Source organism: Haliotis rubra, unplaced genomic scaffold, assembly GCF_003918875.1.
Source record: "Haliotis rubra isolate DU_JTF1 unplaced genomic scaffold, ASM391887v1 Scf594, whole genome shotgun sequence".
NCBI lineage: Eukaryota > Metazoa > Mollusca > Gastropoda > Lepetellida > Haliotidae > Haliotis > Haliotis rubra.
In genome coordinates, this window is record NW_025767295.1 from 493,885 (window position 1) to 508,808 (window position 14,924).

Genomic DNA, 14,924 nt, shown 5'->3' on the forward strand with positions numbered 1-14,924 from the left:
TTATTTCCCTACGACCTTGCCCTCCCTGCATTGTAGTCTGTCTCACAGTCCCTGAACCACATTATTTCCCTACGTCCTTGCCCTCCCTGCATTGTAGTCTGTCTCACAGTCCCTGAACCACATTATTTCCCTACGTCCTTGCCCTCCCTGCATTGTAGTCTGTCTCACAGTCCCTGAACCACATTATTTCCCTACGTCCTTGCCCTCCCTGCAATGTAGTCTGTCTCACAGTCCCTGAACCACATTATTTCCCTACGTCCTTGCCCTCCCTGCAATGCTAAAGCCCTAAATGAAGCAAGTCTAGATTTCCCCAGGTTCAGGAATCACTTAACTCACTGGGGCTCCTTTTCAATTTAAATGGGTTTATTTGTTACTATCAAAATAATATATATTCAGAGACTAAGTGTGTTTGAGGATGTGGGACAAGGGGTAGATGATACTGACATCAGTGGCCTCTAGTCTCCTTCTAGCCACTAGCAAGCCTCAAGCATCTGTGATAACAAGAAAGATAACAGCTTGAGGCTATCAAACCACAGTTCAGGGCTTAGTCACAAGTTGTTGTCATACAATGCAATGGAGTGTTATTTCTTCGAGTGGAGTGTTGTCCTAGTAGGTTCTGTGTGGCTGACTTACTGGCTGATCCTGGAGGTAAATACATCTTTGTGTTCTCATCATCCGTAGTTGTAGATGCAGTTGTAGATGCAGTTGTGGATGCAGTTGTAGATGCAGTTGTGGATGCAGTTGTTCCTATAGTCTGTCTCACAGTCCCTCAACCACAGTATTTTCCATTCTGCACCACCCTTTCTCTAATGCATATCCGGGCGTTGGGGTGGTCTAGTGGTTAAAGCATTGGCTCGTCACGCTGAAGACCCGGGTTCGAATCCCCACATGGGTACAATGAGTGAAGCCCATTTCTGGTGTCCCCCGCCGTGATATTGCTGGAATATTGCTAAAAGCGGCGTAAAACCAACCTCAGTCAGTCAGTCAGTCTAATGCATATCCTCTCAGTGAAGCAAGTCTAGATTTCGTCAGGTTCGTGTTTTGAATCTCAGAGCTCACTGGGCTACCTAAGTGAAGCAAGTCTAGATTTCCTCTAGTTCAGGGGTGGGTGGGGGTAGCCTACTGGTGGTTAGGGCGTCCGCTCGTCACACCGAAGACCGAGGTTCGATTCCCCACATGGGCACAATGTGTGAAGCCCATTTCTGGTGTCCCCCGCCGTGATGTTGCTGGAATATTGCTAAAAGCGACGTAAACCTAAACTCACTCACTCACTCTGGTTCAGGAATCTCTAAATCTTAGAGCTCACTAGGGTTCCTTGTCAATCTAAATAAGTATTGGTTTATATCAAAATTACATATTTTTTTAGATAAAGAGTTAATCTATTGTTCCTATTGATGGAGACAAATGCTTAGTGTCTGAAAATACATAATTCTGATGTTTCTTAGAATATATAATTCTGATAGAATCTCACTAGGGCCCTTTTCAATTTAGAATTATTTTGTTTCTGTCAGAACCACCTGTGAAGATCTGGGTTGGAAATAGTGTCTTAGCGTCAATTGAAACTAAAACATTTTAGAATGTGTTTTATATTTTATTTTAATTTTGTAGAAGACTAATTGTTAATTTAGGTAGGAATAATGTCACGATTGATTTTTAAATTTCTGTGTTTTGTTGTTACTGAGTTCTGTTATAAGATATACGTTTGACCCTTTCTGGGTTAAATAGATGTGGTCAGATTGATTAGTTCAGTTGGGGGTAGGGGTAAGGTAGTGGGACTTTTATAACTGGTGTTTTTCGGAGGAAAAGAGTGAGTGAGTTTGGTTTTACGCCACTTTTAGCAATATTCCAGCAATATCACAGCCAGGGACACCAGAAATGGGCTTCACACATTGTACCCATGTGGGGAATCGAACCTGGGCCTTCAGCATGTTGAGTGAATGCTTTAACCACTAGGCTACCCCACCACCCCTCTGAAGAAAGGAGGGACGCTTAGAGTAAGGATTAAGCTTTGGATTAAGGAAATTCATCTATTGAAGAATTTTGACATTAAAATGTGACTTTAAACTAAAAGATACCCAGGTAAAATGACTAAATCTGTGCTGAAATATTTGCTGAAGTGAACACTGATAATGTGGAAATGTGTTCTGACATATTTGGTGAAATGAACACAGAAATGTGTTTAAATGAAATGAACACTGATAATGGAAATGTGTTCTGACAATTTGCTGAAATGTACACAGAACTTAAATATGCAATATTGAAATATACATTGAAATATACACCAAGATATATTCTGCTGAATTCCGAATATGCATGGAGCACAAACCAGAATATATTATTTCGCCATGCATGAGGAAATGAATAGCCATTATGTCGACATAGTGATTAGCCGCCATATTGGAATATTGTTGAGTGTGGCGTTCAACAACAAACCAACCAGCCAGCCAAACATAGTCATGAAAACAGTATATGACAAGCTGAATATATTCCTAAATTTATTCAACGGTCCTTAACATATTTCCGGTATCACGTGCACAGCCAAGATGACTAAGTTTGTCAATAACAATCATCCACACTGACATGGAAGATTGTAACATATTCCTTGTAGATTATGCTGGCTGTGAATTATACAAGAGAAGAGGTAATCTGTCTCGGAAGTCTTCGGCACTAATAGGCCATCGGCTGCCGGATCATGTGATCAGCTGCCAGACCATGTGATCAGCTGGTCCCAAGGTGTTGCTAGTGGCGTTAAAATAAACATGTCTCAAGTATGTTCCTATCACGTGGTTCCGACCAATGACATTGATTGATATAATATTGCCATGCCGCTGACTATTCCACTGCGAAAAACAGGGAAACCTTCGGTTTATGTCTTTGACTGACTGGAGCCAAACACTACAGTTGAAATAATAGAAGAATGGTTTCAATTTTTGTTTTTTGTCTGAAAGTTTCTTTTTGATTGATCTGAGATATTAAAAGATACATTTCCAAAGTCAGACCAAAATCAACATGTTAGCCATTTAAAAAATACTTTATCAAATACATGTATAGTTAGACTCCTGTCAATGCAGAGGGAAAAATCAGTGTTAATCTGTCAGTGCAAGACATATTAACTATAGTAATATGATAGAACTGGGTGATCCTAGACACTTTTAGTGTTATACATATGTATACTGGACAAAAATAGTTAGGGATATATGTACATTTTGAAATTATGAATAATTATCTATTTATTCATTGACACACTGATAAAATATCAATGATAACAATACCAATATCCCTAACTTATTTTGACCAGTATATATAACTTTATAAATAGTAAACGTGTATTTTATAAGGAAACAGTAGGTAATTTCAATATAAAACTGCAGATACTTGTAATCTTATGCCCAAAAGATAATTAAAGTATTGAGTTACACAAAGTATGCTCTTTTATTTCTCATTACTGTCATTTAGCAGCAGTTAGTAAACCATACGATATGAAAATTGAACCTTAATCTTTTGCTGGAAATTTAATATGGGTCATTTAAAAAATGGATGTATTGTCGTGGTAACCGTGCATCATGTGACACTTGGAATACTTTAAAGTGAGAGAGTGTGTATAGGTTTACACTGCGTTTAGCAATATTCCAGGAATATCACAGCGGGGGACATCAGAAATTGGTTTCATGCATTGTAACCATGTTTGAAATCGAACCTGGGTCTATGTTCCGTAGAAGACAGTTACATTCTTAATATATTTTACCAATGTACTGTTTTATGTATGTCATGAATACGATCGTCCAGATTGTATATTGTACATTTTTTTAGTTATATTATTTTAGTAGTGTCTCGTAAGCTAATGTTATGGCTGGGTGATATGTGTTATCTAGACATATGAAATATTGTTTTACCTGTAACATATCACGTGACACTTTAATAAAATATTTCTGTCTGTCTGTTTGTGATGAGTGAACGTTTTAACCACTGGGCTACCCCCATAAACCCTGAAATACTTGTAAAAGCAACATAATTAATTGATCTCCATCACAAAACTCTCCCAGTGCCTCAATGTAGCTAGGAGTTATTTGCCTCTGATGTTTGGTTCCCCATTTGACCAACCTGGTGTCTTTTCAACTACTCATGGGTTATATGTGTTTTACTGTTCCCTTAAAAAGGCCTTAACTTTAATAGCTGCTGTGGTTAAAGCATACGCTTGTCACGCTGAAGACCCAGGTTCGATTCCCCAGATGGGTACAATGCGTGAAGCCCATTTCTGGTGTCCCCTGCCATGATATTGCTGGAATATTGCTAAAAGCGGCATAAAACTAAACTCACTCACCTAAATTTAATTCTTGGGAATGCTTTGGTTGTATTTTTGGCTCTGAAATATATTAAAAGTTATTAAGAGCCATTAGAAAGTCAAGTGTTCAGTTGCAGTGTGTATGCAGTACTAGGTGCCCTGTGTCACTTTGTCATTAACACTGTCATAAATACCCCAATTTGACACGTGCTGCGAGGGACTGTTCTTCGTATTGTATTCAGGGGCTTTTCATAGCCCTGTGGTCCTTCATTGTCATGGAAACTAATCGGACTTTAAATCACTGTTGGCCCAGTCTGTGCGATACAGCCTAATTAGATCCATTAGTGATGCTGATAATTTCAGATTATGGTTGATATGGCATCGTAATTACAGTGTTGACCTTCAGGGTGTGTGTTGCATGTGCATTTCAGCTTTATGTATGTTGTGTCATTATCTCGTGGTTATTTCTGCAATGTCCGTCTCGTCAATAGCATGTCTGTTTCAGCATTGCATGTCCGTCACGTCAATAGCCTGTTAACGTGACGCATCATGGCCTTCATTTTAGGAGCCAGAAGAGTTGCATTTGAAATTCAAAACATTTGCAATACTGACAACAGATTTATAATAAAATTATTTTCATGTGTTCTTATAAACAACTGGCACTGATGTTAAATTTTACATTTGAAAATTAATAACTGCGAGTGTCAGAATTGATTGGTTAGGAAATCACAGTTCGTTTTCTCAGCAGTTTAAAGTCTGTTTTTAAAACTGTCAATTTATGTTATCGTTTATGTTAAACACGTTCAGTTTTCTACAAAGTTTCTCACACAATGGAAGAATTTGTTGAAATCATTTGATTCACTTAAAACGGATTCTGCACTGAAATATTTTTTATTCATGATTAAAGGCCAGACCAATCATATTTCTTGTTTTACGGATTTTTGTAATCAGAAAACCTAAAGTCAGGAGGGAAAAAAATAAAAACATAAAAATCACTAGTCAAAATAATTTTCCTTTTAAATGCTAAAGTATTTTGTTTTTGGCAATTTATGAAGTGTATATGGGGCAAAACAAAATCAAAAAATATTTTTTGTGAGCTTACTAGTTTGGCCAATAAAAACATGAGAATTTTATTTTTTGAGCGGGAAAAATAATTTCTATTTTATTTCTTATTCTTGAGAAAATATGATTGGTGGATCCGTAAAACAAGAAATAAAATTGGTCTGGCCTTAAGCATTAAAAAAAAACATGAAAAAATTATCTATGCTTGATTTCTTCATTACAGACAATGAACCACTGTGATTCTTGTTAGAAAAATCAATGTCTGAAGAATAATGTTACAGTTTTTGTGTAAATAATTAATAAACCCCAAATTAACAACAACTGCATTTTATCCCAAGCATGTTATAAGCAGAGTATTTAGCTGTTGTCTGAGATACCCTGACATCTCTATTGCAGTTGTCTAGAAGTATGACTGCCTTGGGGCAAGCATGAATCAAATGACATTGCGATCAGCTGGTTGGTCTTAATAGGTACATTTCACTCGCGCATTTCACTTTCAGGTTCATTTCCACTTAAAGCTCCCCGCTAGCAAATGCCTGGAGAGTAATGGAGAGTGTGATCCCGGCTTGATAAAACAATACCAGCTGATAAGGCCTTACCACTATCACCTAGGGGTAGTGCTTATGCCAAGCTGGCGTCGAGGTTACGATAGCAACTTGTATTGGTAGATATTGCTCTTAACGACGTCCCTACCTGGGGGAGATAGCTTATAACAGCCGGGGCGCTGTGGATTTATCACATAACGCCTTGCAGCCTTCAGGAGATGGGTTATAACGGATTGTGACCATGCATGGATTTCTGGTTCATTGTGTAGTGGTAGAGTGGAGCTGTTAGGAGCGTTTACCACATGGAGTTATTCATCTGACTGTCACTCTCTAGAGGTAATGTTTGTTTTGTTTCTTGTTTATGGGTTTATTTTTAGGATGTATTGACGTTTACTTCATGGGCCGGTGGAATGTGGATGTAAAAATTTGGAATTGTGATTTTATTATCTGTTGTGAATGGAGGATAGGTTTTTACTCTGGGGATTATCACTGAGGTTATTGCTGATTGTGGTGTTGTGAATTGGTGATGATTTGATTAATTGACGTACTCGTTGTCCTGATGTTTGGAGGATTGTGTGAGATTGTAAGATTGTCAGACCTGTCGTTTATATCTCAGACACCCAGACTCACCCACATCTATCTCTGCTGTGCCCAGTCACTACCCCCCACAGTCTGCACCACCCACCTTCCATCATGTGCCCGATGCTAAACCATGTTTGCCCCTCCCTCCTGTGCCCCATCCTCCCCAAACACACCACCATCTTGACACACCCACCCCATGCTGTGCTCCAAACTAGCCCCACCCACCCATTATCTCGATACTGTTGCATTCTTGTTTACCCAAGATCCCGGGAAAACCCACCCTCTCCTCCCCAAGTATTCCCTATTTATTTTCAACATTACAGCCCTTCTCTTCTTTCACTATCTGACCCAGTGAGCATCCAGGGTAGAATTGATCTTCAGTAACCCATGCTTGTCGTAAGAGGCAACTAACGGGATCGGATGTCAGGCTCGCTGACTTGGTTGACACATGTCATCATATCCCAACTGCATAGATCAGTGCTCACCATGTTGATCACTGTATTGTCTGGTCCAGACTTGATTATTTACGGACTGCTGCCATATAGCTGGAATATTGCTGAGTGCGGCGTTAAACAACAAACCAACCAATCTTTGACTATCTCTTTCAATTCATATTTATTTCTCTATCACTATTTTTTCATCCTTTCCACTTCTATCACTCCATGCCCCATGTGTATCATTAGATAAAATCCAGACACATCAAATAATTATAAAAGGACAAAACCCTCTTGAATACCCACAGAACCACCGGCGTGTCGTTAGAAGTACAATGTACTTGTACATTACACGTAACCACCAGCCCACAAACAGCTGACATGTTTCGCATTTTCTCTTTCATCTGAAATCTCTTTTAAAAAACACCGGCTTAGACTCAAACCATGATGTGACACCAACCCCCTTCATCCATCAGAACCCGTTTCATCCTCCTCGGGGCAGCATCCTCTCTGTCCTAACCCCCTACATCACCTACAACGGTGATCCACACGGTCGGTCACATGACCTGTAGAGCATATCTCAAAGTGTGGATTTCCTTCTGTGTCACAAGGCTACAGGAACGTCTATAGTGATGCAATGTACGCCTGTCGTGTCAATTTCAACCACGTTTGTTTCGGGGTTTAGCTGTCACATTGTCTTTGGGGGATGTTCTTATTAGATGACTCATCCGACACTTTGAAATGGAATAGATCTTTGATGCAAGTTTGATTCGTCTTAAGGTTTCTTGTTTTGGGCATTTATAAAGAAAAATGTCGGTTTATATTTTTGTGAAAATATCACCAGGTGGTATTTTTTTCTCAAAATGTCAGACTGGTTTGTCATTTCTTTTCAAACCACCATGACAAGATTGATGATCCTAATTCCAAAGTAAAAACTATTCTGAACTTTGTTACCTGAGAATTCAGGAGACCATTTTAAAAAAAATGTCAAACCTAAACATAGTACACAGTTCTTTCATCATAATCATGTAGACATTTTCAGAACATAAATAGTTAATTTCATTGAAAAATAATTTTCAGGTTGGCAACTAAAAGCTATTATCAACTTTGTTACCTAAGAATTCAGGAGACCATTTGTGTTTTAAATATTGAAGTTTAACATAGTACTCAGTTTTATCGTCATATTTATGTACAGATTTTCAAGACATAAGGCATGAATTTTATTGAAAAAAATAATTAATTGCCATGCAAATACCATTTTTCCTAAAAGTATTCACTGCATGTCATTAAAAATATGTCTTAACATTTTTTTAATTTCATCATGCAAAAAATATCGTTAAATAACTTAAAGAAGTGACAGCATGGTATTCTCTCTCAAACCCTTCTACCAAACCCCCAAACTCCCCAGGAAATTAAACCGTTCATCCCTGAAATATTCTGCAGGCATTATATCGGAACCCAACAGGGAAGCCCATGAACTAACTATCCTGTGCCACTATAAACATTAAATTGTGTCAGCTTCGTGTAAAGAGCATTGTAGGTCTGTCATTTTTAGCTAAATGCTTCTTTTTCCCCTCGTGATAAATGTGAAGGATAAGTCTTCTTGTCAATTTCAATTTTTTCAGTAAATTTTGGGGTCAACGTTCAGGTTGTCTATTGATGATTAATTGAGCTCATGCTAATATTTCATCATAAATGTCAGCCAGAGATTTAATTATGTTTAAGAATGATCCTATGTTTGCTCATCTTTCATATTAAATCAAGCTGTCGCAACACGGTATGAACAAGACTGGCATGCCGCGTGGAACAATTCTTGCCAAAATCAATGAAGAAAGTAAAAAGATGACCAAATTTATGGCTGTTTTTTTATATACAGTTCAAAACAAGTTAAGGAAGTATATGTCTCCTTCAGTTTTCAATTTTGTTTCAAGTCTTCAACTTGCTGCAGTAGTATTGTACTTGCAGTATATTAGTCTCTCCAGTTGTATGAGTGAGTGAGTGAGTGAGTATGTCTTTACGTCTCTTTTAGCAATATTTCCGCAATATCGCGGCGGGGGACACCAGACATGGGCTTCACACAGTGTACCCATGTGGGGAATCAAACCCGGTTCTTCTGTGTGGTGAGTGAACGCTTTAACCACAAGGCTACCCCTCCAGTTGTATAATGGGTACCTGGAAGTGGGATGTGTGGAAATCATTTTCCACAGAGGGGGGATGTTGTAATTATTGTTGTCATCACAAGTAGTGTTTGGTATTATAAGTATCAGCATTACCATCAGCAGCAGCAGCAGCAGCATCAGGAGCAACCTTGGTTTCAGCTACAGCATAATCATTATCATTCTTATCATCACTGTCAGTGTCACTTTGGTATCTTGGAGCGGTGGGGTAGCCTAGTGGTTAAAGCGTTTGCTCTTCATGCTAAAGACCCGGGTTCGATTCCCCACATGAGTACAATGTGTGAAGCCCATTTCTGGTGTTCCCTGCAATGGAATATTGCTAAAAGTGGCAAACTCACTCTCACTCACTCACTCACTTTTGTAGTGTCTATACTATTATATTTGTTATTGGGGAAGGGTTTGGAGGAGGCAGGCAGGGGGCAGTGTTAAAATAGGATAGGGTGAGTTAAGGACAAGTGGAGGTCAGAACATGTATGCAACTAAAAAACTTACCATTTAACACTATTTAATAAAACAATCATCAAAAATGAAACATACAGAAAAATGACTGCTGATTCCGATATTCAGAAAATTTGTTTTGTGTTTTTGAAAGTATTTAAAGCAAGATGACAGTCTGACTTACACCAAGATCTCAATATTGTAAAACCAGCTGTCCACCAATGATGGCAACCTTAGAGGCGAAGGTCAGTCAATACAAAACTACTTTTCACATTTCATTTCGAAAAGGTTTTCAGTTGCTGATGGTAGGTGAATTATTAATATAATGATTCTCAATTTTTAAAAACTTGTTGCTATGGTTGCAGGTTGAAATTATTGTAATTTAGAAGTCGTTAAATAGTATATATAAGTTTACCATATGAATGAGTGAGTTGATATTTGAAGTCACATCGGCAGTATTTAAGCTAAATCATGACTATATGAATGACATGCTTCTAATGTTCATGGACTGAAGGCACATACCGTATATGACCGTCTATAAGCCGATTTTGAGGACCAAAAAAAGCAGTCTGTAGAAGGGGGTCGTCTTATCCATGGGTTACGCTTTCGTCAAACTTTTTTTCAGGGGTAAGAAAACAACATCGTATCACTTCACGTGAACAAACAACAGAAGACGACTTTGTCAGTAGAGACGTCAAATTTGCAATTAAACATCACTAGACAAGATTATTTACCTTTTAAGTTCTAAGTTGTTTTTGTTGGGCATTGTATTATTTAGACACATATTTACTGAGGCTCCTTTGATTTACTCGCATATTCGGTGAATCGGACCTTATCATTTCATTTATTCTGTTCATTATTCATGATCACTAAAATCAATTATTTATGAATTTTCAAAAGGAGTGTTTCTACTTGAGTTAGGGTGTTATTTAGAACAAGATATCCAAAATGGAATGTATCCAGTCCAGGAGGGATAATAGCCAACACTCTTATATTTTCAATTAGATAGTACTGTGGTCACTGGTTATTGTCATGATAAATTAACTGTCAATGATGTCAAAACTTTAAATAAACATTTTTTATGTTACTGAATGTACTGAATAACACATAAATTGCTGACTTGTTAGTGCCAGGGTATGAAAAAGACACGGGCCGTGGCTAGTAAAAATCCAGTCAGGCCAGTAAATCTACACAGTCAGGCCAGACTGACATGTGAATTTTCATGGGATCATTTTTGAATATATTTCAGCAATTCAGACATATCTTTTCTTATTTTCATGATATTTTACCTTTTTTGTCATCTTTTGCTTAGTTTCTACATTCTAATTTCGGGCTAGTGAATTATTTTATGGGCTAGTAACTATCAGGCAAAGCTATCCCAACTGGATAGCAAAGTTTGGAAGCTATTTCGAATGCTGGTTTGTGCATTTTTTACTCAATATGCGTAATCGTCACCTAATATTCATGACAGTTATCATATTCGCCTCATAGTCAATACGATGCAGCCCTAATATTTACAGCTGAAAGATCTGACATACGTGGCAGGGCGTCTTGTACGGCGTGGCAGCAGCTCTGTATCACTGCAGGGCAGGCGGAGATTATTCAGGGTTTATCTCTCCACCTGATTGTGTTGCTAGGTCTAATTGAGCTGTTTCATAGTTGAACGATGGTGTCATAGCCAAGGGGTAGACTACCATCTAGTCTCTGAAATGAACATATTTTACAAAAAAAATACTGTTCATATGAAATAATCATAAAATATACAGTGGAAGCTGTCAAAACCGGCAGCTGTCCAATTCGGCAAGTTGTCCACACCCGCATAAAATTTCAGTCCCCTCCATGGCTAGTACATTTATCATCATTTAAAAGCTCTGCAATCCGGCAGCTGTCAATTCCGGATCTTGGCATGAAATGAGCTAACCAAATATGTGTTTATACAATAATCAGCACTGTCTAATCCGGCACGTGGCAAGGAGTCAACCGGATGTGTATTCTCATCAATTAATCCTGCGTTGATTACATGGTTGCCGATAAAGACAATTTAATATATGTTCAGCATGGGTATAGTTGTACATGTAACTAGTGAGTTGACATGTTTTATTGGGATACAGCATTGCATATGAGAGTGACAAAACTGGTCCACTTCTAGTCGGAGATAACCGTGTCAGCTCTACAATCTGGCCCGCTGTCTAAACCGGATTATTTCTTCAGTCCCGACAAGTGCCGGTTTAGACAGCTTCCACTGTAATGAAAAGGATCCTAGAGACTTTCTTCATTTTCAGAGACCATGAAAGTGTGTAAATCTGGACTTGCCACATTCTAGACTTGCATGGGCTTTCTTGGATGTATTTGTTTCAGGGTCTGTATGACAGACTAGCCTTGGGGTTAAGCTTTAACTTTACACGCATAAGTCTTGTTTTCTTTGGTTTCCCCATTATTCTGTGGTTGGATTATCGCTTCACGTGGCTTTACAACAAACTCACTTATCTTAAGTGTAGGCATCATCAACAGGTACTGAGGTTTGAAGAATTTAAGTGTTCTCATTTAAATCTTAAAAATCTTGTTTTGTGTACATTTCCGTAGAATTCAAATAAATATGTAACTAAAAATAAGGTAAGATTAGATGTATTTAAAGCAAAAACATTCCATTATGGAACAGAGGCAATTTTGTAGACATTCATACAAACATACAGGAAACATTTAGAGCCAGTTTACCAGAAGATTGAAACAAACAAGTAATAATTTTAATTATGAAATAAATATATTATATTAAATATATTTCAGCGTCCTGACCTTCATTGGTCACACTCACTTGGTTGATCGCTGTATGGGCTTTCGAGCTATTCAGGGGGTGTTGGGGTAACCTTATGGTTAAAGAGTTCGCTCATCATGCCGAAGACCTGGGTTCGATTCCCCATATGGGTACAGTGTGTGAAGCCCATTTCTGGTGTCCCCTGCCGTGATGTTGCTGGAATATTGCTAAAAGCAGCGTAAAACCATACTCACTCACTCACTCACTGAAGCTTTCAGTGTTGAACAAAGAAAGCATGAGATTATACACATTTAAGTCCGTAAATTATATGTATGATCTCTAAAATACTTCATTCTAATGAGGGTCGGTGGGTTGCCTAGTGGTTAAAGTGTTCTCTCGTCACGCCAAAGACCCGGGTTCTATTCCCCACTTGGGTACAATGTGTGAAGCCCATTTCTGGTGTTCCCTGCAGTGATATTGCTGGAATATTGCCATACTCACTTACTCACTCATTCTAATGAAATTGCAAAGCTGGCATCTCAAAATCACCGCAAATAGCTTCAAAACTGATGATGAGTCATACGCCATATTCAATCACTGTTTATAAATTCTCACTAAATTTTTAAGTATGTGTATCATTTAAAATGTTGCTATGATCAAGTAGATGTTTGAAATAATTTTACAATTTTTCCAATTTAATTTGAAAATTTTCAGTAGCATCAATAATCAAGAAACATACTTCAGTTTTCAGTAAGTCTAATGAGTGATGGATATTGCCGACTCGACAATGACGGGCTAGCATCTCGGTTGCATCAGACTCTGAATCCGATATAGGGGAATTAAGATCTGTAGACACTCCTAACAGGAGATAATGTCTCTTACAATATTTCACACATCAGCAAACAGGGTTTACAAAGGCTTACTGAGAGCTCCCAGTGTGTGTGTGTTCTAATGCTGGTTAAAAGCCAATAATGATAAATATGTGTATATTTCAATGCGACAATGTATGGAAGCTGATATTGATTGCCTGTGATATCCCATAGTGAAGCTAGTATAGCAGTAAGATGTTGATTAACAGTGATATCACACAGTGTAGCAGTAAAGTGTTACAGACGTGTGTCTATTTCAACACTATAATGTATGGATACTGATTGCCTGTAATATCACACAGTGTAGCGGTAAAGTGTTACAGACGTGTGTCTATTTCAACACTATAATATATGGATACTGATTGCCTGTGATATCACATAGCAGTAAGGTGTTATAGACGTGTGTCTATTTCAACATTATAATGTATGGATACTGATTGCCTGTGATATCACATAGCAGTAAGGTGTTATAGACGTGTGTATAACAATACAATGTGTGGTTGCTGATAACCTGTGAATATTCAAAAGAGAGACAGATATTTTCATTTTTTTTCAGTATGTGCATCACTTGCTTGACAACGACATTAGAACCTATGTCGAAACATCGCCTCCACAGAATAAAAGAAGTTGTATATCCATAATAATTGTCATTATTCTTCAGTATGTGCATGTTTTCATAAATTTCATGAATGAATGAATGAAGAGGCAACAGACTGAACAGAGGTCACAAATCATAACATGGCTTCATGATATAATTAATGACAGCTTGAGGACCCTCACCCACAGTGTAAAGGAAGTGGTAACTCAAGTCAAGTGTTTTCATGAAGGGGGAAGGGAGATAACTCTGTCTGGAAAGGAAACAGATGATTTGGCCAAGATTGCCAGCATTTATCAATCTCTGGTCATTAAATACAATCAAGTTAGCGTTGAGATAAACCAGGTAGGGAAACCAATTTTACATAACTCGCAAATTCCGTGTGCAGCTTCGGCCCAATGGGAGATACTTAATAATCAGGCCAGGCTCGTGTTTGTGTATTATAAAGTTAGATAACACCATAGTGAAGTGTGGATAGCCACTGGAGAAAAGATGGAGGAATATGCGTACATTTTGTAGGTACGTATTGCCAATTTGCATGAGAAAGGATTCATAATTTGTTTTGAAGATGAGACATTGTGTCCAACTTGTACCGATTTTGCTGCAGATGTGTAGCAATCAGTCTGAGTTTGGCTGCCATGGGAAATGATATATTCAGGATACAGGAAGCGGCAGTAGTTGTGTTACAAATAGTTTTGACTTGTGGTAATACTTGCATTGAAACTAGTTCACACTTGTAATGTTTGTATGTTTTAGGGTAAAGTCAGATTTTCATTTGGCCAGGTTGCCTTCGGCCATGTTTATATTTGTGATGGAGTCTCTTCTGTACACACTCCATTTTAGATGTTACTTGCCATGAAGTTATTGAATAGTCTGTTTTTAACAAATTTGATGATTTGTTTGATTGGGTACAATGTGGGAAGCATATTTCAGGTGTTCCCCGCTGTGATACTGCTGGAATATTGCTAAAAGTAGTGTGAAACCTCACTCACTTGCTCCACGCCAATGGATATATAGTATTTCTATCATTTAAAGATGCAAGTCAAGATAAGCGGACTAAGAACGCCAGTCTGTTTGAGGGACAATATGTTCTTTTTATTCATAATTTTTAGAAATCTAATTTAAACTAATAATTATTAACCTAGAGACTTGTGCAAGTCTAGAAAAAGTCTAGGCTTTAATTGTGAG

General features: G+C 38.0%; 1 protein-coding gene across 5 annotated transcripts in view; it reads left to right on the forward strand.

Moving 5' to 3' along the window:
* LOC124255131 (polypeptide N-acetylgalactosaminyltransferase 5-like) overlaps nt 1-14,924 on the forward strand; it is a 392,350-nt gene that overhangs the window by 253,801 nt on the left and 123,625 nt on the right. Inside the window, exon 1 of one of the 5 annotated variants that reach the window (XM_046688971.1) lies at nt 627-648. The exons of 3 other annotated variants lie outside the window; for them this stretch is intronic. The gene's annotated coding sequence lies outside the window, so the exon portion shown is untranslated. Of the gene's footprint in view, nt 1-626; nt 649-5,806; nt 6,226-14,924 lie in introns of those variants that run through there. One more of the 5 variants, XM_046688969.1, reaches the window with a different exon arrangement.